The sequence below is a fragment of the Vulpes lagopus genome, chromosome 2 (assembly GCF_018345385.1).
Source record: "Vulpes lagopus strain Blue_001 chromosome 2, ASM1834538v1, whole genome shotgun sequence".
Taxonomy (NCBI): domain Eukaryota; kingdom Metazoa; phylum Chordata; class Mammalia; order Carnivora; family Canidae; genus Vulpes; species Vulpes lagopus.
The window spans coordinates 171,482,780-171,504,073 of NC_054825.1; the positions used below are offsets into that span (position 1 = coordinate 171,482,780).

At 47.5% G+C, this 21,294-nt stretch overlaps 1 protein-coding gene across 3 annotated transcripts in view; it reads right to left on the bottom strand.

The window, feature by feature from the left end:
* Window positions 1–21,294, bottom strand: part of SIPA1L3 (signal induced proliferation associated 1 like 3) — a 234,216-nt gene that overhangs the window by 136,837 nt on the left and 76,085 nt on the right. For all 3 annotated transcript variants that reach the window (XM_041742388.1, XM_041742406.1, XM_041742395.1), the window contains one exon: window positions 3,787–3,854. The gene's annotated coding sequence lies outside the window, so the exon portion shown is untranslated. The remainder of the gene's footprint in view (window positions 1–3,786; window positions 3,855–21,294) is intronic.

A 21,294-nucleotide genomic window follows, 5' to 3' on the forward strand; every position in this document is an offset into this window, starting at 1 on the left:
CAGGGATTGCATAGAGAAGGAACCTGTTAAATGTGTGCTGAATCGGCCCAGTAGAACCCCAAGAAAGAAAACAAGGCCAGAGCCTCATTCCAGGAAGATGAATTAAAAGCACAGGTACCATTTGTTTGGAAAGGGGAGGCCAAAGAAGAAGTCTTCTCAGCCATCTATCTGCAAGCCAGGAAGAAGACATGTAGTTGGTGCTACTCACCAGGACTAGAGCAGAATCAGGGAGAGGTGAGGTGGTCACACGAGGGAATGTGATTCACGAGAGAGCTTTGCAATGACTGAAACTTGCCCAAAGCAAGATTCTGCTGTCCCATTCTTCCCGGGCTGGAAGAATTTAAACTCAGGTCATACAGCCAGCAGTCTGGGGCTCCAGGGCCTCTTATGAAGCAACACAGTACAAGCGCCAAGAGCAAAAGCTCTGGAGACAGACTGCAAAGCTCCCCACCCTGGCTCCTCTACTTGATAAGTGGCTTCATCACCACTCTGTGTCTCAGTTTCCAAGTCACTACTGTGGGGAGATCACAGCAGCGACTTCATAGGGCCAGTGCAGGGGTTGAATAAGATCACTCACATCAAGTGCTCAAGGAAGGGCCGGGCACAGAGTCAGTCCCCATTAACATTAATGGTTATTGTTTTCTTTCCCTGTGGAGCCAGACATTGTTGGTTGGCTAACCCAACTGACATTCTCAAGTCCTTTTTCCCCTGGCTTCTTCCCCAGGAGAGGCTGAAAGCCTAAATGAAATTTCCCACCCTCATTGGAGCTAGGGGAGGCCATGGTGACACATTTCAGCCAGTAAGATATAAGTGGAATCTTCTGGGGGGATTTTGGGGGGAGTGCTCAAGCAGTTCACGACCAGAAAACTCATGCTGCTTAGGTTGACTTTCTCCTCCTGGTTCTGGCTGGAGCCACAGCAGCAACCTTGCAACCACAAGGGGAAGGCCAAGTGAATCCAAGAAGCTCTAGGCTGGACACCACTCAGCACCTGAACTAATCTCATAGCCAAGTACTTGTGAGTTGGTTATTATGGGAGAGCAATCAATCCTCATTTGTTTAAGCTACTGTGAGTTGAGTCCTCTGTTCTTGCAGCTAAAAGCATTCCTGGCTGATGCACCCACCGTAACACAAATGGCTCAGGGCACACATCCACGGTGATAGTTTGCCAACCTTTGTTTAGGTCCCTGGGTGAGAACCCCTGACCTAGAGAGAAAGAGTGGGAGAATGGGCTGGAACAGTGCTTCCCAAGCCTCCATCACCATATTCTGCTCTTCCTTTTCAGTTGCATCTAGTCCCATCTGTGCCACTATTTACTTGATATTTTCTCTAAACCAATTCATTTTTATTTTAAAAATTTTCTTTTTAAGTAATCTTGGCACCCAGTGTGGGGCTCGACCTGATGACCCCAAGATCAAGAGTCACGTGTACGCCACTGACTGAGCCAGCCAGATGCCCTAGTAAACCAGTTCATTTTTAACTTATATATGTGTATGTATGTATATACATACACATATATTTAAAAAGGAATCTACATTACTACCGAAATGAAAGTTGGCATCTTTTGCTGCAAAAGTTAAAAACTAATAATAGCAAATACAATGTAAACAAAATATGTTCATCCACACAAATCACTAAAAATCATCTGATGTAACATAATTTGGGTTTATTGGACTAGCAAGAATTCTTCATTTCTGCCTTCTATTGGGGAAAAGATCTGGCAACACTTGGCATTTTCACAGGGGGACAAAGGGCGAGAGCAAAGTAGGGGCTGCCCCACAGAAAGGGAACACGTTGTCCTACTTGCCAGGATTCCCGAAACTGTGTTACGAAGTGAGATAATATGTTTCTATCTCGCCCGGCTGGGGATAAGTGAGGCTGGGCACCTGCCTGGCTACTTCCATTTGGGGCCCTCCTCAGAGAGGCCTTCCTGGATTACCTTGCCTACAATCGCTTGTTCCTCCCAGGCAGCCCCCTTTTCCTACATCACTCTTCTCTTTGTAGCTCTCATCCCCACCCCATTCACTTGTTTGCCTGTCTGCTGTTTTCTTCTCTAGAGAATGTCGGTATCCGGAGGGAAAGGCTTCTGTTCAGTTCATTCCTGAGGGTCCCAGTACAGGGAACTAACAGAAGGTGTTTAAATGCCTATTTGTTGTTGTGATCAGAAACACAAGGGAAGACTGAGGAACCACCGCGGCTTGGAGGAGATGGAGGAGACAGGACAACTGAACACAGCATGGCATCCTGAGTAGGATCCTGGGATAGAAGAGAGTCATCGGTAGCAAAGTAGCAAAACGTGACTGAACCCTTTGATTTAGTTCATCATACTAGACCAGTGCTCATTGCCTGGTTCTGGTGGTTATGCCAAGGTGTGTAAGATGGTAACGATGACAGTAGGGGACACTGAATGAAGGGTGGATATGTGAATTTTCTGTATGCTTTCTGTAACTTTATTATAATCTAAAATTCCTTCAAAATAAAGTTTGTTTTTTAAAAGATTTTATTTATTTATTTGGGAGCAAGAGAGAGAGAGAGAGAAAGAAAGTACATGAGCACAAGGCAAGAAGGAGAAGCAGACTTCCTACTGAGCAGGAAGCCTAATGTAGGGCTTGATCCTAGGGCTCTGAAATCATGACCCGAGCCGAAGGCAGACACTCAACTGACTGAGCCACCCAGGCACCCCCAAAATAAAAAAGTTGATAAAAAATTGTGCTAAGCAGCATTCTTTGGTGAAAATGCGGCCCCTTGAGACTGTCACAAACATGTACTCTAGGTATGCGAGCAGAGCCTTAGGCCAGGATGAAGGAATGTGAAGAGACCCAACAAACAGCCAAGAGAGAAGCTGCTATCCAGATTCACTCAGTTCCCAAAGTTTGACTCCCTCCAACTCAGCCAACAGCACTCCCTGTGTGCAGAGTCTGGACGCCAGAATCTTCTGTCTCTACTTTCCACACTATTAGGGTCATCCGGTGCTTCAAGGATCAGACAATGCCCTTACTCCCACTGCTCCCAAGTACCCTCACTGCAGCCTGCCAACAAAGGTCAATGTCCTCACTTAGGAATGCCCCACTATCAACTGGAACACCACTGTTTAGTCTATGCCAAAGAAACAAAGGAGGATGCTCACTAGCAAAAAACCCCAGAAACCTAATTATAACATACTCAAAATCTTTACATCACCAGTATTCACTGTACGTACACATTTTAATTACGTAGGGAATTCAGCCTGTAGGGAAGCAGCACATCTGCAAAGGGCAGTGAGATGGTCATTCTATATCTTATGGGATTGGTAGATACACAACTGAATGCATCTGCTTAAACTCCAAGAAATGTACACCAAAGAGTGAATTTCATTCCACGTACATTTTAAAAAGTACATTGAATTCAAATTGAAATTAAAATCGAATTAAAAAAAAAAAGTGTGCTACACTGATGTCTGCTATGAGCAAAGATCTCCAGGACGCACCGCTACTGCGGACAGTGGGAAACCTGCAGGAGAAGCAGCCGCATGCAGCACGGGTTCTCTGCAAACTGGGGACATGTGCACAAGTGGAAGTAGGGACGGCCATGAGTCAGAAAAGCTCTGGCAGGAATGCCCCAGACCAGTGATGTAATTACCTCCAAGGGAGGATGTCACATTTGCGGGTGGCGGGCAGGACAGTGAAGGAGACAGTGAAGGAGACCTCCATTTTTCCCTCGATGCATTTTAAAGTGACTTTTAAAAATAAGAGAGGCCTACATGCACTAGCCGCACAACTGAAGCCAACAAACAGCCACAGTGTACTCACCCTCAGTGTGTTCCAGGCACTAGTGCTCCTTGAGGGTCCCAGGGGATCTGATGTCAAAGACTGTGCATCTACGGAGAAGAACAACACGAGGTTACATCTTTGGCCAACCTGAACCTTCTTGCCGTAGTTTCTGTCATTCACAAATTCACTCCCGTGACAGATACTCACTGAATACCTGCTTTGTGCTCAGCACCCAAGGGTATGTCAGCGACCAGGACAAAGTCACTGTCCTCAGAGAGTAGACAATCCAGTGGGGGGAGGAAGACAATAAACAAATACACGATGTGGAGCCAGGGAGTAGTGGTGTCTTGATGAAAGTAAGTGGGGTGAGCGTAGTGATGGGCCTGCTGCTTCCCAGCCTGAGATGAGAACTGACACTTCATTGCGGGAGGAACACAGACTGTGTGGCTATCTGGGCAAGACCCTTCCAGGCCACAGGAATGGCCATTGCAAAGGACCTGAGGCAAAGCATGTGTGGGGGGCATTTTAGGAGCAACAGGAGGCCTGTGTGCCTGACACCAGGTCAGTGACGGGACAAGTGGAGGGAGGTGAGGGCAGGGAGGTGACAGGGGCAGGTGGAAGGCTATCATGAGGATATTTCCTTCAGACAACTGTGAGCAGAGGAGCAGTGGAGAAATAGCACTTGTTCTGACCTGTAATTTTATATTATTAATTTATGTCTTAAAATATTTAGAATGGTTGTTCATATATGAATGGATATTTCATGAAAACTTTATATGGTTATGTTTTTGAATATTTAGTAGAGTTGTTCTATACAGATATTTTATGATGAGCGAACGTCTCCAGGCCGAGCGGCCATTGTCTGTACTGTTCACCCTCACATTTCAGTTTAGATCAGGTACTTAAGGCAGGGAGATGAGATCTGAGGGATAATCTAGAACCCTTTTATAAGGAATGGCCATTAAGTTAGATTCTTGTTCCCTATGTGCCAAGGCTCTGTCCTAGTAGACACATGCCGACTCATTTCATTCTCTGAATAACCTTAAGAAATAGACACTACGATTTCAACTATTTTATGTAAGAGGGAAGTGAGGCACACACTGCCCAGCCAGTCAGAAGTGTATTACAGCTGGGATGAAACCAGGCAGCCTGGTCCTAGACCTCGCTCCTGACCACATGGCTAGGCCAACGGTCATGGCGGTCAATGAAAAGAGAGCTAACTACTGGCTGGCAATGCCTCTCTGCCCCACTTCCCCAATACCACAATGTCCAAATGCTACCCAACCACCCAGGCTGAGTTCAAATTCCAGCCAGCTCCTTCAAGAAGCTCCCAGGAAGAAAACCTAACACGCAGCTAGCCAACATTCCAGAATCTAGGAATCAGGATATCTTCAATAATCTTGCCCCTAAGGGTTCCTAGAGAAGCTAAAAGGGGTTCTTTGCCACAGATCCCTGAGGGCAGCCTGCTAAAGAAGAGTGTGGATTCCTTCTCAGAATCATGTTTTTATTATTTTCTTCTTTAAAATACTTTATTTATTCATGAGAGACAGAGAGAGGCAGAGACATAGGCACAGGGAGAAGCAGGCTCCCTGTAGGGAGCCTGATGCAAGATTAGATCCTAGGACCCTGGGATCATGACCTGAGCCAACTACTGAGCCACCCAGTGCCCCCTCAGAATCATGTTTTTAAGTAAATAAAATACAATACACAAGGTTATAAAGGAAACCAATTATATTAAGATATCAAAGTGTGTGTAAAATAAAACCTAATCTGAGATATGGTAATATTCCTGCTTCTTTATGAATGCTTTAAATTACAAGATCCTAGTGTGGGTTTAATAACTAGAGTAATTTAGAAATAGATGAATGTAAATGATCTTTCGCAGTATCTGCAACAATTAAAATGTGATATGGAAACAGTTTTACTTTCTAGTGGTGACACAGTCACAGGTATTGCCAACACAGTGTGGCTTGCAGCCCTCATTCGGAAGGAAAGGAAACGTTAAATTTCAGATGGCAGAGGAAATAAAGATGTAACTTTTTTCCCCAGCCAACTTTATGATCCTCTGAATTCCATCCTTGGATGGAAGGGTCCATGGACCTGAGATCAAGAATGCCAAAGCCAGGGATGCCTGGGTGGCTCAACCGTTGGGTGTCTGCTTTTGGCTCAGGGCATGATCCCGGAGTCCCAGGATCGAGTCCCGCATTGGGCTCCCTACAGGTAGCCTGTTTCTCCCTCTGCCTATGTCTCTGCCTCTCTGTGTCTCTCATGAATAAATAAATAAAATCTTAAAAAAAAAATGCCAAAGCCAGACTCGAGATAGGGTAAAATAAAGGTGGAGCAGGTTCCCAGGGATGGTAACAACTGGTGAGCATGGGAAGGGGTGAGCTGTATGGGAAGGGGTCCTGAGCACTGGCAGTTTCGGCCCACCCTGCATCCATCTCCCTTCTTGAGTCCCCTGAACTGTATCTTTCCCACTCAGCACCTGGAATTCCTGTGGGAATGACCCTCATTCTACCATGAGTTCGTAAGGGTAAGGGAAGGCTGGTCATATGCTCGAGGCCTGGCAGTAAAGCCACTGAACCTCCTCTTCCCTGCTCCTGGCCTCAAAGATGGCTCAGGGTGGCTCTGGTGTTGAAACCAGGGTGATCAGGTTCAACAAACAGCAGCCTCAGGACACATTTTGGGACTACAGGGAAAGAGATGGCTTGTTTCTCTTGGGGCCCAGCTTAGCTGGTTGGATATATATGTGGAGCTGCCTCAGAGCCCATCTGATGACAAAACCAATACAGAGGAATGTAGAGCCAGGAAGTAGAAGAAAACGGGGTCCTGGCTACCTCCTGTGAGGCTCTGGATCTAGCCACACCTGAAGCCATTTTGTACAGGATGTCCCAGGCCTTGAGTTCAAACACTTCCTTTGATACTTAAGCAGGCTGACCTGAATTTCCATTTGTTCACAAAACCAATGACTCGATTAACACAGAAGGGCAGAGTTGAGTGCAGTTCTTGACAATTCCCATAGCTCACTACCAAGCCATTTCGGAAAGCACAAAGTAAAATTAGACACAGTTACTATACATAGAAAGACCAAACACAGAAAAACACATATTCTTTAAAAACTCAGAAATAGTCTCTTGGGTAGTTGCTTTCCCTACACTAGTCTATGAAGCCCTGACAATTGTGGTTTTCAAGATGCTTGGTAGGGCAGGAGGGAATCAGAAGCACCCAGAATATTTTCCTCTATCACCAGATTTTCCATTAAAAAAAAAATGTCCTGGGATCATCAGGAAGCCCTGCAATAAAACTCCTATAAAATTTTAATAGCTACCTTTTAAATGACAGTGGAAATTGCTTTTCTGCCACTCTCATTCCTCCCCCTTCCCCCTTTCTCTAGAGTGATGTATATGGCTCTTTAAAGGCACATCAGCCGGTATGTGCAGCAGTGCCACGTCTCTCCTACTGGGGGGAGCTGTCAAGTCCATGAGTACTGGGGTCCCTCATACATGGGAAGGGCCACAGCAGAGCAGAGAGGAGGATGCTGAGGGGTTGGGAAAACAGCAGCAAAGGTGGACTACAGGGCCAGCAGTCCAGCCAGGACCCCAGAGCTCCCAGAGCCCCTCCTCATACCACCTGGGAGAGGAGGATGGACTTGGAATTGCCTCAGTAATCCCAGCACCCAAGCCAGAGCAACAGCGCAGCTGGCCCACCTGTGTGTCACACAGGCTACACTCACAGGGCCATGGATCTCACTTCCCAGGATTTACACCAAGAAAGAGAATCCCAGATGACATAACCTGGGGGTGAGAGGGTATCCTGGCCTGACTCCCCAGCGTGACCATGGATCCTCCCCTTAGCCACAGCGATTGGCTCTGGGAGAGACACATGGTCCAAGCAGGGCCAATCAGAGTAGGCCCTGGAAAGTTTGCTTGAAGCACTGGGGGAGAGCATGGGATGGAAGGCAGGGGCTGCTGAGGGCTCTCGGCCACCTGGAGGTGGGGGGCACCGGAGAAGAGGTCGAGGCTGAGGCTGAGCACGTAGAGCCCAGAAGTGGAGAAGGGGCATTCCTGACAATACCTGAGTATTGCTTCCAGTCAGGCCAGCTCTGGGACTTTCGGGTCCCAAAGCCATTAACTTCCCTTCGCAGTTTAAGCCAGTTTGAGCTGCAAGATCCTGTCATTTACAACAGAAATAACGGACTGATGGAACCGGAAGGGATCTCAGGAATCAATACGCATTCCTTCACGTTTCGGTGAACATGATCCTTTCTAAGAAGCTGACAAAACCAAACTGTGTCATGTTTCTCCAGAAAAAAAAAAAAACAACAAAAAAACAAACAATACTGTGTTTCAAAAATGCCAAAAGCCTCTGAAGCCCCTGTCTGTAGGAACTGGGTGAAGAACACTGATCTCCTTTGAAGTGTCCACTTGATGGGTCAGGAAACTGAGGCTCAGAATGCTTACATGACTTGTTTGGGGCTCAGGGCTAGCTGGAGGCAGAGCCAGGCCCCTCTAGAGTCCCAGGAGGGCACTACAGAGAGAAGGGGAGGCAGTGGGGGAGGCTGCAAGGCCCCCACACCCCATTTACCGACAGCAGCTCCACTCTCTTCTGCTTTAAAAATTGGGCTGTCAGGGGAGCATCTGACAAGTTTCCCCTTCCAAAATAACATATGGAAAACCAGTCTCATATCACATTTCAAAGTATTTACACGTTACTGACCTTGGTTTTGATCCTCATTGAAACCTTACGAAGCAGGCATTACTGCCTTGGCTCCGTGGGAGGTGCTTCTGTGGGGCGACCAGCCAGGGTGCTGTTCCCCTGACCCCAAAGCAGCTGGCACACCTGGGCCTTTCTGTTCCTGTACTTCTGGGCCTCACATTTCTATCCTTTCCTTGTCTTTCCCTCTTTTTAAAAAAATGATTGATTATTTATTTATTTATGAGAGAGCAAGAGCATGCAGATAGTAAGGAGCAGAGAGGAGGGGAGTGGGTGGAGGTAAAAGAATCTCAAGTGGATACCACGCTGAGTTTGGAGCCATCGTAGGACTCAATCTCATGACCCTGAGATCAAGACCTGAACCAAAACCAGGAGTTGGATGCTTAACCAACCGAGTCACCCAGAAGGTCCTCTTTCCTTATATTTCAATCTCAGCTCATATGGAACGGATCATCCACTTACACCTCCTCCCTAATGACCAAGTAAAGAAGTGGCCACTAATCAGACGGGTCAGAGATTATGCCTGCTGGCACCTGCTCTTCCAGCGGGCAGGATCACTGGCCCCAAAGGCTAGCACCACACCTATCAACTCTTCTCTCCCTGTGTCCAGAGATGGCAGCTTTCTGTTACGTTTTCTGTCTTGGAGTAGGTCACACACTCTGGGCAGTGTTCATCCAACCTCTAAGAGGGCCCAGCTACATGCACCCCTCCTGACCAAGCACTGAGGGGGGCAGCCAGACCTTTCTCCTCCATGCAGCCCATCATGTAAGTGGCTGATAGGAGAATCCAGCTCACTGGGGCCTTTTGCTACAAGCTGCCTTCCCCTTTCTAGACCTTACCACAGCTTCACACTGGAGCATCAAGGACCTACCCACCTATTAATAAAGTGGTTCAATCATCCTTCATTTACAGAAGATTCCCATTACACCCATCCTCAGCCCATCTTTGAAAGAGTGCTTTAGGAAAATATCTGTTCATTCAACTGCCTCTACCTACCTGCCAACAAAGAAACGCTGCTATGTGAAAAGACTTTGCTTTGGGAAAATCTAGGTCCTCAACTAGCTATACTGTATGGCAGCCGCTAAGATCATCTTGCAATTAATCATGTTTTCTCCTATGACCTATATTCTATTAATAACACACTAACGACTTAGCCCTAGTTCTTTCATTGACTGATTCAGTCCACAGATATGACTTCAGTCCACTGACTTAGAGGGTCTCACATCCCCCACCTGCCACCAGAGGGTAAGCATCATGATGCAGGATTTCACTGTCCTGGGGGCCGCATGGCTGTCCTGCCTCCAGCCTAGCTGAAGTGACTCTGCAGAAGAGTGGCACAAGACAAACCCACTGTAGAGAAAGTACCGAGGAAAAGCCACAGTGCGTGGCCATTTCCCGCACAGCCGACCTGCCAGTATGGCAGGCTTTGACATGACCAGATGTACTGAAGTTGTAGACTAAGGGGAGCTCTCCGTCACTGCGGGTGGGAGCGTACATAGGATCAGACATTTTGAGAGAGCGGGTGGCAATTTCTTGTAAAGAGGAAGAGACGGTAACCTCAGTGACACACTTCACTTCCCCACTGATGGGTCTGGGATTCCCTGCTGAGTTCCCAGACCAATGTGGCCTTGCATATTCTCACTCTGGCTGGAAGCAGGGTTCTGCTTTAATGTGCCCACACACCAGGCATTGCTTTCAGTTAACCATCAACTCATTTACCCTCCTAACAGCCCCGAGAAGGGGGTCCGCTAGCATCCCCATTTTTAACCGACCAGCAAACTAAGGCACAGAGAGGTAACCTGCCCAAGATCCTGCAGCAAGTAGATAGCACAAATCCACTGGGATTTGAGCCCCGTGGGTCTGGCTCCAGGGCCACCACCAATGCCACTTCCCAAGCACAGCAGCTGAGAGAACGGGCTCAGCCTTGAAAGCCATCTGAGTCCACATTCAGATGTCCATTTCAGATGGCTCAAAGACTGCCTGCAAAAGGAAAGACAGAAGTGTCTAGAAGATAACACAGGAGCGTTATCTTCATGTTGGTGTAGGTGAAGGTTTCTCCTGCAGGGGTTCTAGGAGAGTATTTTCCTCACCAAAAGAGTGAGACTCATTCACACAATCCTCTATCCCTTCCCTAGTCTGCCTCGTTCCAGAGTGGAATGTGGATGTGATACTTGGATCTGAGAGGGTCCTTCTTGTCCCCAGAACACTACTCTTCCAAAAGAGAAGGACTTGCTCTCTGGGTGCCCTGGCCCCTTTGGGGAAGGTGGGTGCAGCAGACATCTGTGGCCATGAGGGGGGCAAGAGAGTCAGAGCAGTGCTCTGCCCTCAGGCCAAGCCATTGAATCACATATCATTTGACACAAATTCTTTTTTTTTAAAGATATTATTTATTTATTCATGAGAGAGAGAGAGACCTAAGCAGAGGGAGAAGCAGGTTCCCTGTGGGGAGCCTGTTGTGGGACTTGATCCCAGGACCCTGGAATCATGACCTGAGCAGAAGACAGATGCTCAACCACTGAGCCACCCAGGCACCCCTGACACAATGTCATTTGTATTGAAATGACAACACCACTTTAGACTGGTACTAGCAGCCACGTGCTCACCTAACTAAAACACCTTGCCGCAGCCAGGCTCTGACAGCCTTGTGCTGTGCCATCACCCTGGAGAGTGAGAACAGTCACTCACATGCATTTAAGGTGTCTCAAAAGGACTGGGCTCAGAGATGAACTTCAGGAATCAGAGATTTCCACTAGGCATGACTGATCACAGGCATCTAGAGAGGACTTGGTGTCTCAATTAATCCTCAGAGGACCTGAATTTCAAACAGCCTTCTTTATCCTGATGGACTTCTAAGAGCAGTGGGGGTGACTGTGATTCTAAGGGCCAAGCCCAGCCCACTGGCACAACAGCACTGTGCTCTGCTGGCCCCCGGCTCATGGGTTAGGGAAATCCTGCCTAGCTTGTGGATCCTTTTTCCTCCTGTCACCAGCCATTTGCTGGATGTGCCAACAGTTAAGCCCCTTCCTGCACTCCATAAAAACAGCCCATCAATGTGGTTGACTGCCGGGTGCTTTTCCACAAAGCACTCCCTAGATCTCAGCTAATCAGATGGAAGATAGCACAGTGGTCAATCTACCAAAATAGGTCAAGCTTTATTTTTTAATCCTCTTATTCATAAGATACTGAAAGGGGAGAATGAAAAAAAAAACATTATTAGCAGCAAGAACATGTAGGGTTATTACTCAACCTGTCTGTGCCTCAGTTTGCTTACCTTTAAAATGGGGATGATGATAATAGGGGTGTTGTGAGCACTGCAAAAATTACTCTGTGAACAGCAGAACCTATCCACGTGGTGAGTGTTCAATAAATGTGAGATAAAATTATTCTTATTGCTGGTGACATAGTGAATTTTTATACTAAAGGCCCGTGAAAAGCTTTAAACCCCCCCTCTCTGCAGAGAAAGGCACGGTTCTGATTCTGGCCACTTAGGGAAGGAAGGTAACCTGAAGGTCCAGGCCGGTGAGGAGAAGCTGGCTCCAGGACTCAGGGTCCTGTGGGCAGGAAATGGACCTACTGGGTGCTAGCTGCTCACCCAAAAGCCATTCTTCCCTTTCTTCTCCAGGTGCTCAATTAGTACTACGCGTCCTGACTTGCCCGGCAGCTGGGGGTGGCCAACAAGAGTAAGCAGAAGTTGTTGTGGGGCCTGAAGGAAACTTCCTCACCAGAGACCTGGAGCTGGATTACACTTCTGTGCCCATTGCCCCACCCTAATTCCCACCTGGACTAGACTCATTGGCTTGACTCCAGGGATCACAGTGGACCATGATGCCACTTTAAGGATGAAAGCCTTCTGCTAGGGATGGTGAAGCAGAAAGATAGAAGGATCCTCTGGAGCTGTCATACTGGCCCTGGGCTGCCAACCTGTGGACATTTTACTCAGGATAGAAACCATCTTCCATGGAGTTTATACTGGTGTTATTTCTAGTCTCTGCTACAGGCAGCCAAGTGTACTTTCAAAAGCTACTGTTGTCTTACACAGCAGATGGCCAATGGGACAGTCTCTATACCAGAGAAATCCCTCTAGAAGTCTGTTACCTAAGTGCCCTCAGGCTTTAGAGGACCCTTGATCTCTCCTCAAAACCAGGCAGAAAGCTAGATGTAGAATTTCCTACAGAACAGGGTTACCACCATTTTTGCCTTACAAGGAGGTGAAATAGGAATTATAGGAGATTGGGGAGCCTGGGTGGCTCAGCTGATTAAGCCTTTGGCCAGGGTCTGGGTGGCTAAGTCTGCCTTTGGCTAGGGTCGATCCCAGGGTCTTGGGATCAAGTCCCGTGTCGGGTTCCCTACTCAGGCAGGAAATCTGCTCTTCCCCCAGTTCGTGCTCTGCTCTCTCTCACTCTCTCTCTCAAATAAATAAAACCTTAAAAGAATTATAGGAGGTCTACTGAGTCTTTTATTCAGCAATTATTAAGCATTACCGTATGCTGGGCACTATGCGTGGTGTAGGGTAGGACGCAGACCAAAGCAGGCACAGTTCCTATCCTTACAAACCTGATAGTCCAGAACGAAGGACAGAAATAAACAGAGGCAAACACATACATTTTTAAGCACAAATGATGAGAAGCACCATTTGGGAAACTAAGGTGAATTTTAGCCCAGAACTAAAGAGAAAGGAGAAGTCATTTGAAAAGTGGAAGTAAGAATACCCCAGAATGTCCATCAACTGAAGAATAGATAAATGAAACGTGGCACCATCCACACAGCGGATTATTATTCAACCATAAAAAGAATTAAGTACTGACTCATGCACGACGTGGATGAACACAGGAAACATTATGCTAAGTGAAAGAAGCCAGTCACAAAAGACTATGTATTATATGATTCTGTTTACATGAAATGTCCAGGAGAGGCAAATCCATAGACATAGAAAGTAGATTAGTGGTGGCCTGGGAGGAGGGGGAGGGACAGCTGATGAGTACAGTTTTTGGCAGGGGATTGGGTGGCAATGAGAATGTTCTGGAATTAGATACTGGTGAAGGCTGCACAACCTTGTGAATACACCAAAACCCACTGGATCGTGTACTTTAAGAGGGGTGAATTTCATGGCATGTGAATTATACCTCAATTAAAAGACACTCAAAAGGCTACCCTGATTCAATGACTGTGTTGATAATAAAGTCTCTAGTGAAAGTTAAAAAACAACAAAATAACAAGTATCCCAGGAGATGGAGGAGAACTTGTGAATCTGTTCAAGGGAACTCACAGGAGGCCTGTGTGACTAGATGGTTGAAGCCCAGGTCAGAGTGCTCCGGTATGGGGCAGACACTGACGGGGCCGGGGGGCCATGGTCAGACATATGCTTTCTATTCTAAGTATGATGGGGAGCAGGAATGTGATGTTTTCTTATCTACATTCCTGAAAGATCCCTCTGGTTGTTACAAAGAGACTGTCAGGGTTAAAAAGAAGCAGAGTAAACCATGAAGTGGTCACTGCCATGCCCAAGGAGAGTTGGTGGTTGCCGGGACGAGTGTGAGGGCAGAGGGATGGAAAGGAGGAGGCTGGGAGAGTTGTGAATTTAGAATCAAGGACACACAGGCCCTGCTGATGGGGTGGCCATGAGGGTGAGGCAGAGAAGGAAGACACATGCAGATCTCCTGAGTTTTTCTTTCTTTTTTTTTTTAAATTATCTTTTAAAAAGATTTTATTTATTAATTAATAAGAGAGAGAGAGAGAGAGAGAGAGTCAGAGACACAGGCAGAGGGAGAAGCAGGCTCCATGCAGGGAGCCTGACGTGGGACTCGATCCCGGGTCTCCAGGATCACGCCCTGGGCTGAAGGCGGCGCTAAACCACTGAGCCACCCAGGTGTCCCATCTCCTGAGTTTTTCCAGAGTGATTTTCTGCCAGATTCAGATTGTGCACAGAACAAGAGCAGTCACCAAACGCCTGTTAAATGAGCTGAATAAATGAACAAAATCACTGCCTGGCTTTTTGTGGGAGACACGTTTTTGTCCTTTCAATAAAGATATTAAATTCTCTCTCTCTTTCCCCACACACATATACATATAGGAACATATATGTATCCTTACCCTCAACATAATATCCTCACCCATACCTGTTTCTTTCCCATCCACTGGTAGAGAGTGGACCACTAGACACCCTCAACTACCCATCTGCTCAAACCAGAAACTTGAAGGTTGTCCTTTATATATATATACACACACCCTATGCAGGATAAAAGCTGCTAAGTCAGTAGCAATAAGGTCCTTCCATCTCGGAGGCGGGGCAGAGGAGATAAGCCAGCAAGAAGTGAGCTCTTACTTCTGATGAACAGCCTGTAGGAGAGGACAGAGGCAGGAAGTGTCCTCTGTCTTGTTAGCGAGGGTGGGCAGGGGTAAGGGATAGGGTCAAGAGGGGGAGAAAGCACTGTGAACACAAATGGTCTAGTCAGGGGAGGAAGCCTCAATTTGGCCCTTCTAGCTTTCCCTGCCACTATAAGTGAAGCCCAGCAGAAGACAAGTTATAACCCAAACGGGTCACCAGCCCCAACCCACTGCCAACCACATCCATTCTGAGGGACATACCAGAATTCTGGAAGAATGCATCCTCACCCTGGAACTAGAAGTAGGAAAGGGGAAGGCATGCAGAGTCTCGCAGAGAACATCTCCATGGTCACCACGATCACAGACCACAGCACACACGGTGGCCCTGGAGGGGTGCAATGCAATGGTCTGGTGGGAGTGTGCCTACCTAGAACCTTCCTTCCAGTTCCACTCTCCCCAGCAACCGGTTTTATCTGGTTTAAGAGGAGGGCATGAGAAACATTTCACTGGGTGGTTCTTGCGTGGTGGGCTATGTTGTGGACGTAAGGAAGACTGTTGCCTGTACTGCCTGCCCCACAGCCAGGGACCCGATGCCTCGACTCTAGCATTTCTATAACTCTCCCGTGTTATTCTTTTTTTTTTTTTAATTTTTTTTATTATTATTTATTTATGATAGTCAGAGAGAGAGAGAGAGGCAGAGACACAGGCAGAGGGAGAAGCAGGCTCCATGCACCGGGAGCCCGATGTGGGATTCGATCCCGGGTCTCCAGGATCGCGCCCTGGGCCAAAGGCAGGCGCCAAACCGCTGCGCCACCCAGGGATCCCTCTCCCGTGTTATTCTTTTTTTTTTTTTTTTTTCAAAGAAATTTTTTTTTTTTATTGGTGTTTATCCCGTGTTATTCTTATGAGAGGCAGATATGAACACTTCAAACAGCTGACCAAACTCTTCATATTTCATTCTAGGAGACTGGGAAGGAGGTCTAAGTGCTTGTCATGGTCAGTTCCAAGTACTCATGAGGCACCCACCTTAGCCTCTCCTGGTCTGACAGAGGTCCAGGTGAGGTTCACCAGCCCCCCACCTGCAGGCTGGAGCACCCTTCCAACAAGTCTCTAATGTTGACCAACATACAAAGTCTGATTTGACCATAGTTAAGGACACTGCAGCACCTTTTACACAGAATGCTGAGCTAAGCAGGCCATGTGGCATGGAAGAGAATGGAGGTACGACACCATCGCTCAAACACAACAGACACATCAACTTTTGTCACTGTATTTTTCCATAAATGGGATCATATCATCTTACTTCTCTGAATCTTGCTTTCCTTTAAATATATCACAATAATACCTCCAAATCGACTAGTAGTGCTTTTAGCAGTTGATATTCCATGGCATGGATGTGCTATGTTTCACTCAATCATTCCCTGAAAAAATGGGTATTTATCTTATTTATAGGGTTTTGTTTGCTTATTTGCCACTGCAAACCATTCTGTTATAAACATCTTTTGGTACTGGGGCCACTTCTTTCCGTAGGGTAGATTCTTTTTTGTAAAGATTTTATTTCTTTATGAGGGACAGAGAGAGGCAGAGACACAGGCAGAGGGAGAAGCAGGCTCCCTGTGGGGAGCCTGAGGCAGGACTCGATCCCAGAACCCCAGGATCACTCCCTGAGCCGAAGGCAGACACTCAATCACTGAGCCACCCAGGGGTCCCTATAGGGTAGATTCTCAGGAGTGGGAGTGTTGCACTGAAGACTCTTTATGGAGTATTATATAGTCATCTTATGGGATGGGTTCCAAGATCAAGGTGTAGAACTAAATGTATAATATGCACTTGTTTTTGTATGGAGTATCTCTAAATACACACCTGAAATGGGTGTCCTCATGGGAGGGGAACTAGGTTACAGTGGATGGGATGGGGGTGGGGGAACCACTAACATATCTTTTTGGGTGCCACTTGAATATTTTATCACGTGCATATATTACTCACTCAAAAAATAAATAAAAATTCTTTTTCAGGCTGCCTTCTAATGAGGTTGCAATGATTCACAGGTTCTCCGGCAGCTTGGGAGAGTACTTAGCTGAGCTCATTAATGCCCTATATTTTTCTCCTTCAAGACTGTCCCTCTCTGCCTCCCACCTCCCCCCCTTTTTTTTGACCTAGTATGAGCTAAAACATGTGATTTTACCTTCCCGTGATCCACAATTCCTCCTATTCTACAGCCCTTGGGCAGGCAAGGAAGCAGACTCCCAGAGATGCTAATTTTGACAAGTCGGCAAGGCCAGCCCCTCCCAATAGCATAAGAGAGAGAAGCCCAAGCCAGGGTGGGACCCAGACCCCCAGGACCTGAGGGCACCAATGGCTCTCTCTCTTCAGATGCTTGCAGGTCACACTGTTTTAAACTCATGCTGACTGAGTTGCCCTCCCCTAGCTGAGTGGCCTACAGTCTCCCAGATGCCCCAAGTCTCTCCGAAAGGGCAAAGGAGGCCGGCAGCAGCTGCTGCTGCCCGAGGGAGCCACACTCTCAAGAACAAGGCCAGAGACAAGAAACAGGAGTGAATGGGACAAAGGACACAAAAGAATCAGGCTCATACAAATGAGAGGCCTTCTCATTCACTTCCTACAGGCCAGACATCCTCTCCGGCTGGCCCCCAACCAACGGCCTCGCCAGCCAATGCTTATTTAAGCCCCACCATGACTCTTGAGACAGGAGAACAAAACTGACTGCAGAGAGCAAGGGCCCCTGCATAGGGCAGCAACTCCAACATAAGCACCTGCTGCTCCATTGCTGATGGAAGCTCCAGACTAACCTGCAGAGGGGAGGGGATGGGAGGAAAAAGCAGCTCTGGGGAAGGTGGGGGATGGGGGGCATGAAAAAGCATCTCAAGACAGGCAGCCGGTCCACTCGATGTAAGCAGTAGATTCAGGTCATGTGCTCCCCGTTCTGCAGCCTACACTCGGGCCTGAGCTGGGTTTGGCTCAGGGGAGGCCCCCGCCTTTGCTTCAGCGGTTCCCTCTGCCTGGGATGCCCTTGTCCCTGATCCTCGAGGGCCAGCTCAGCAAGGATGTGTGCATGTGGGTGTTGGCTCTGTGAGTGAGGAAAATGGAAGACAACCTGAGCGGCCACCAGCAGGGAGGAGTGACAAAGTACGATGCAGACACACAATGGAATCTTACGTTTCTTTCTCCCTCATACTCCATGGCAAGTTCATTGGCAGGTTCTGTTGCCACTGTCTCCAAAATATATCCTGAATCCAGTTCTTTTCTCCTCTTTCCTAGGCCAAGTTACCACCCTCACAACTCCATCAGACTCCCTGCTGGTGTCCCAGAGTCCACTCTTGCCTTCCTAGATTTTAATCTCCACACATAGCCAGAGCAATCAAATTAAATAGAGACTATATCACATTGCTTTCCTGCTTAAAAATCCCTCAAACATCATCTCCTTCCATTTTACCCATCCCATTGCTCAAATGCTCCCATCACACTGGCCCCCTTTCCCTCCAAAGCTTACCCTATCCCAGGGGCCTTTGCACATTTTGCTCTAGCTATTTTCAACTTCTTCCTGCCAGTCAGGTCTTCCTGTGACTGTATACAGGAGTAAGCATGAAATCTATCTACATACAATGACATGGATGTCTCATGGATGTAATATTGACTAGAAAGGCCAGACACAGGGAAGCATTTACATAAAGTCCAAAGTCAGGTGTCAAGAGACATTAAGAGACTGGTTTTGCTTGGAAGGGAGGAGTGACTGGGAGAGAACAGGAAAAGGACTTCTGGAGGCTAGAAGTATTGCTCTTAGAGCTGATTACATGAGTGTATTCAGTTTGTGAAAGTTTATCTAACTACGTATTTTTACCAAGTGCTCTTGCTTTTTTATATACATATATATATACACACACACACACATACATACATATACACAATGGTTTAATAAAATGTTTAAGGAATTAAAACATTTTGGCTGTATAATTTTTGCAAATCATAATCTTTCTTATGATTTGGGAATTTCCCACCTAGGAGCCACAGTAGAAGGCTGGGCCTACATCCCATTATCAAATATTACCAAGGCCAGGGACTGGCTCTCACAGCCTCCCCCGCAGCTAGTCCAGGGGTGCAAATCTGTGTTCTCAGCAGATGCACCCTCCCTCCTTGGCTTAAATCAGCCTGGAGAATCAGGGCTCATTTACCTTGGTGTTGGGAGCCCAGAGCCATGGCTTGGCATGAGAGGAGCTCATTGAGGCTTGAGGAGCAGAAACATGAACTCCCCACATCCATTTCCTTTCCCAGCACAATAGTACAAGATTGGACCATTCTGTACGTAGGAGCCTTTCTTTCAAGAAAGGTTTACCAAGTGCCTATTCAGTGCCAGGCACTGTTCTAGGCACTAAGGATCCAAGTGAACAGAACCCTGGAGCTGATGATTCTAGTGGGGAAGATGAACAATAAAATAAGTAAAAGAGGGGCACCTGGGTGGCTCAGTCGGTTGAGCGTCTGCCTTTGGCTCAGGTCATGATCTCAGAGTCCTGGGAATGAGCCCTGCATCAGCTCTTTACTCAGCAGGGAGCCTGCTTCTCCTTCTCCCTCTACCCCCTTTCCCCCACCGCTCTGGCTCATGCATGTGTACCCGCAAGCTTAAATACATACATATATAATCGTAAAAAAATAAGTAAAAGATAGGTTAGAAAAGTGGCACAGAGAAAAACCGAAAAGGGAGATGAGGACCTCCCTAAGGAGGCAACATATGAACAAAAGCTTTTAGGATGTTCGGGGGGATATGGGTATGAGAGAAGAGCTTTTCTGGTAGCAGGAAGAGCCAGTGCAAGGGCCCTGAGGCAGGCACACAGCTGGGTGTCTGTGGAGCATCGAGGAGGCCCAGGTGCCTGGAGCAGGGCAAGTGAGGGAACAGAAGGTAGAGATGAAGCCACAGGTAACGGGCACAGATCATGTGGGGCCTGGTTGGCCATGGTGAGGACTTCGGCTTTTACTCCGAGTAAGATGGAGCCACTTGGGAGGGCTCTCAAGGGAGGATCAGACTTGACTAGGTGATAACAGAGTTCCTCTGGCCGCTATCCAACTCTCTCCCCTGACCAAGATGGAAACCAATCCCAAGGAGAAAGAGAAGTTTGGTTATTTGTGTGGCAAATGTCTACGCGAAATAAACCAGCAAAAGCTCTCCACCCACTTCCTCCCACCTGTCAAGGCTTTGTGCTGCTCAGCAGGGCTTTGCAACATGATGAACAATCTACATCACATTAGAGGAAACCAGACCCTCCTCCTCTGGTCAAAATCTCAAAAGCGGATGTAGAAGCAGCAAGGCCACGTGGCCAGTGGAACACCATCTCCACAGCCAGCGAGAGCTACCATCAAGCCCCCCACCCTGCTTCTCGGCACCTGTGTGCCCCCCATTCCTCACGGGGCTTGAGTCCCAAGCTTCCTTATCAGTCCACAGGGGAGCAAGAGAGGGAGTAATTTCTACCCTCAATAGGGCTGTTGGGAGGATTAAATTAGTGAACAAGTATCAAGTGATTGGCAAAGTGCTTGGCAAAGAGGGAGGCCTAAAAGCTGTTAGCAAAGCTGCCCTGGTAACTGAAATATGGAATGAAGTCTGAGGTGGCCCTTGGGCAAACTGGACTCTGATATATATATATATTTTTTAAGATTTATTTATTTATTTATGATAGAGAGCGAGAGAGAGGCAGAGACACAGGCAGAGGGAGAAGCAGGCTCCATGCCGGGAGCCCGACGCAGGACTCGATCCCAGGTCTCCAGGATCAGGCCCCGGGCTGCAGGCGGCGCTAAACCGCTGAGCCACCCAGGGATCCCCTGGACTCTGATACTAAGCACGGGGCTGAAGTACAGGGTCCTCCTGAGGATGGAGGCCTTCAGAATGGAAGTTTCTTTCTCCCTCTGCCTATTCTCTGGGGAATAACTGCCCAGAACAAGCACTGTCCAAGCTATCTGTGCAGGCTTCTCCATGCTCCACGAGCAGAAGCCTCAGCAGAAGAGACCCTGGCCCATACCCACCTCTCTCAAGGAAGTGTTAGTAAGTGGAGAAGTATAAAAGACAGCATAGATGGTGGTACAGGGCTATTCTTGCCTCTTCTCCAGTCAGAGCAGTGGTGAGCTCCACTTTGTTCCAGGCAAGGAGGGCCAGGCCTCTGGAGGCTTTGGGCCCACATCCATAACAAGAGGAAAATCATTCAGGCTTGTTCACATTCATTCAGCACAGACTTACTGAGCTACAAGGAGCCAGACGCTGCTCTAGATGCTGAGATGATAGCCAGTGATAAAAAAAAGATCTCTGTGCTCAGAGCTCACATGCTCAGGAGAATGGTGCAAAAAAATGAACATATAAGGTCAGATGGTGAGTACTATAAAGAAAAATATAGCAGGGGACAGAAGACGACAGGAGGGACCGTTTTAGACAGGGTGTTCAGCAAGGTCTGCTGGAGGCAGTGTCTCAGCCATTCAAGCAGAGACTTGAATAAAGTAACGAAATTATATGTGCGT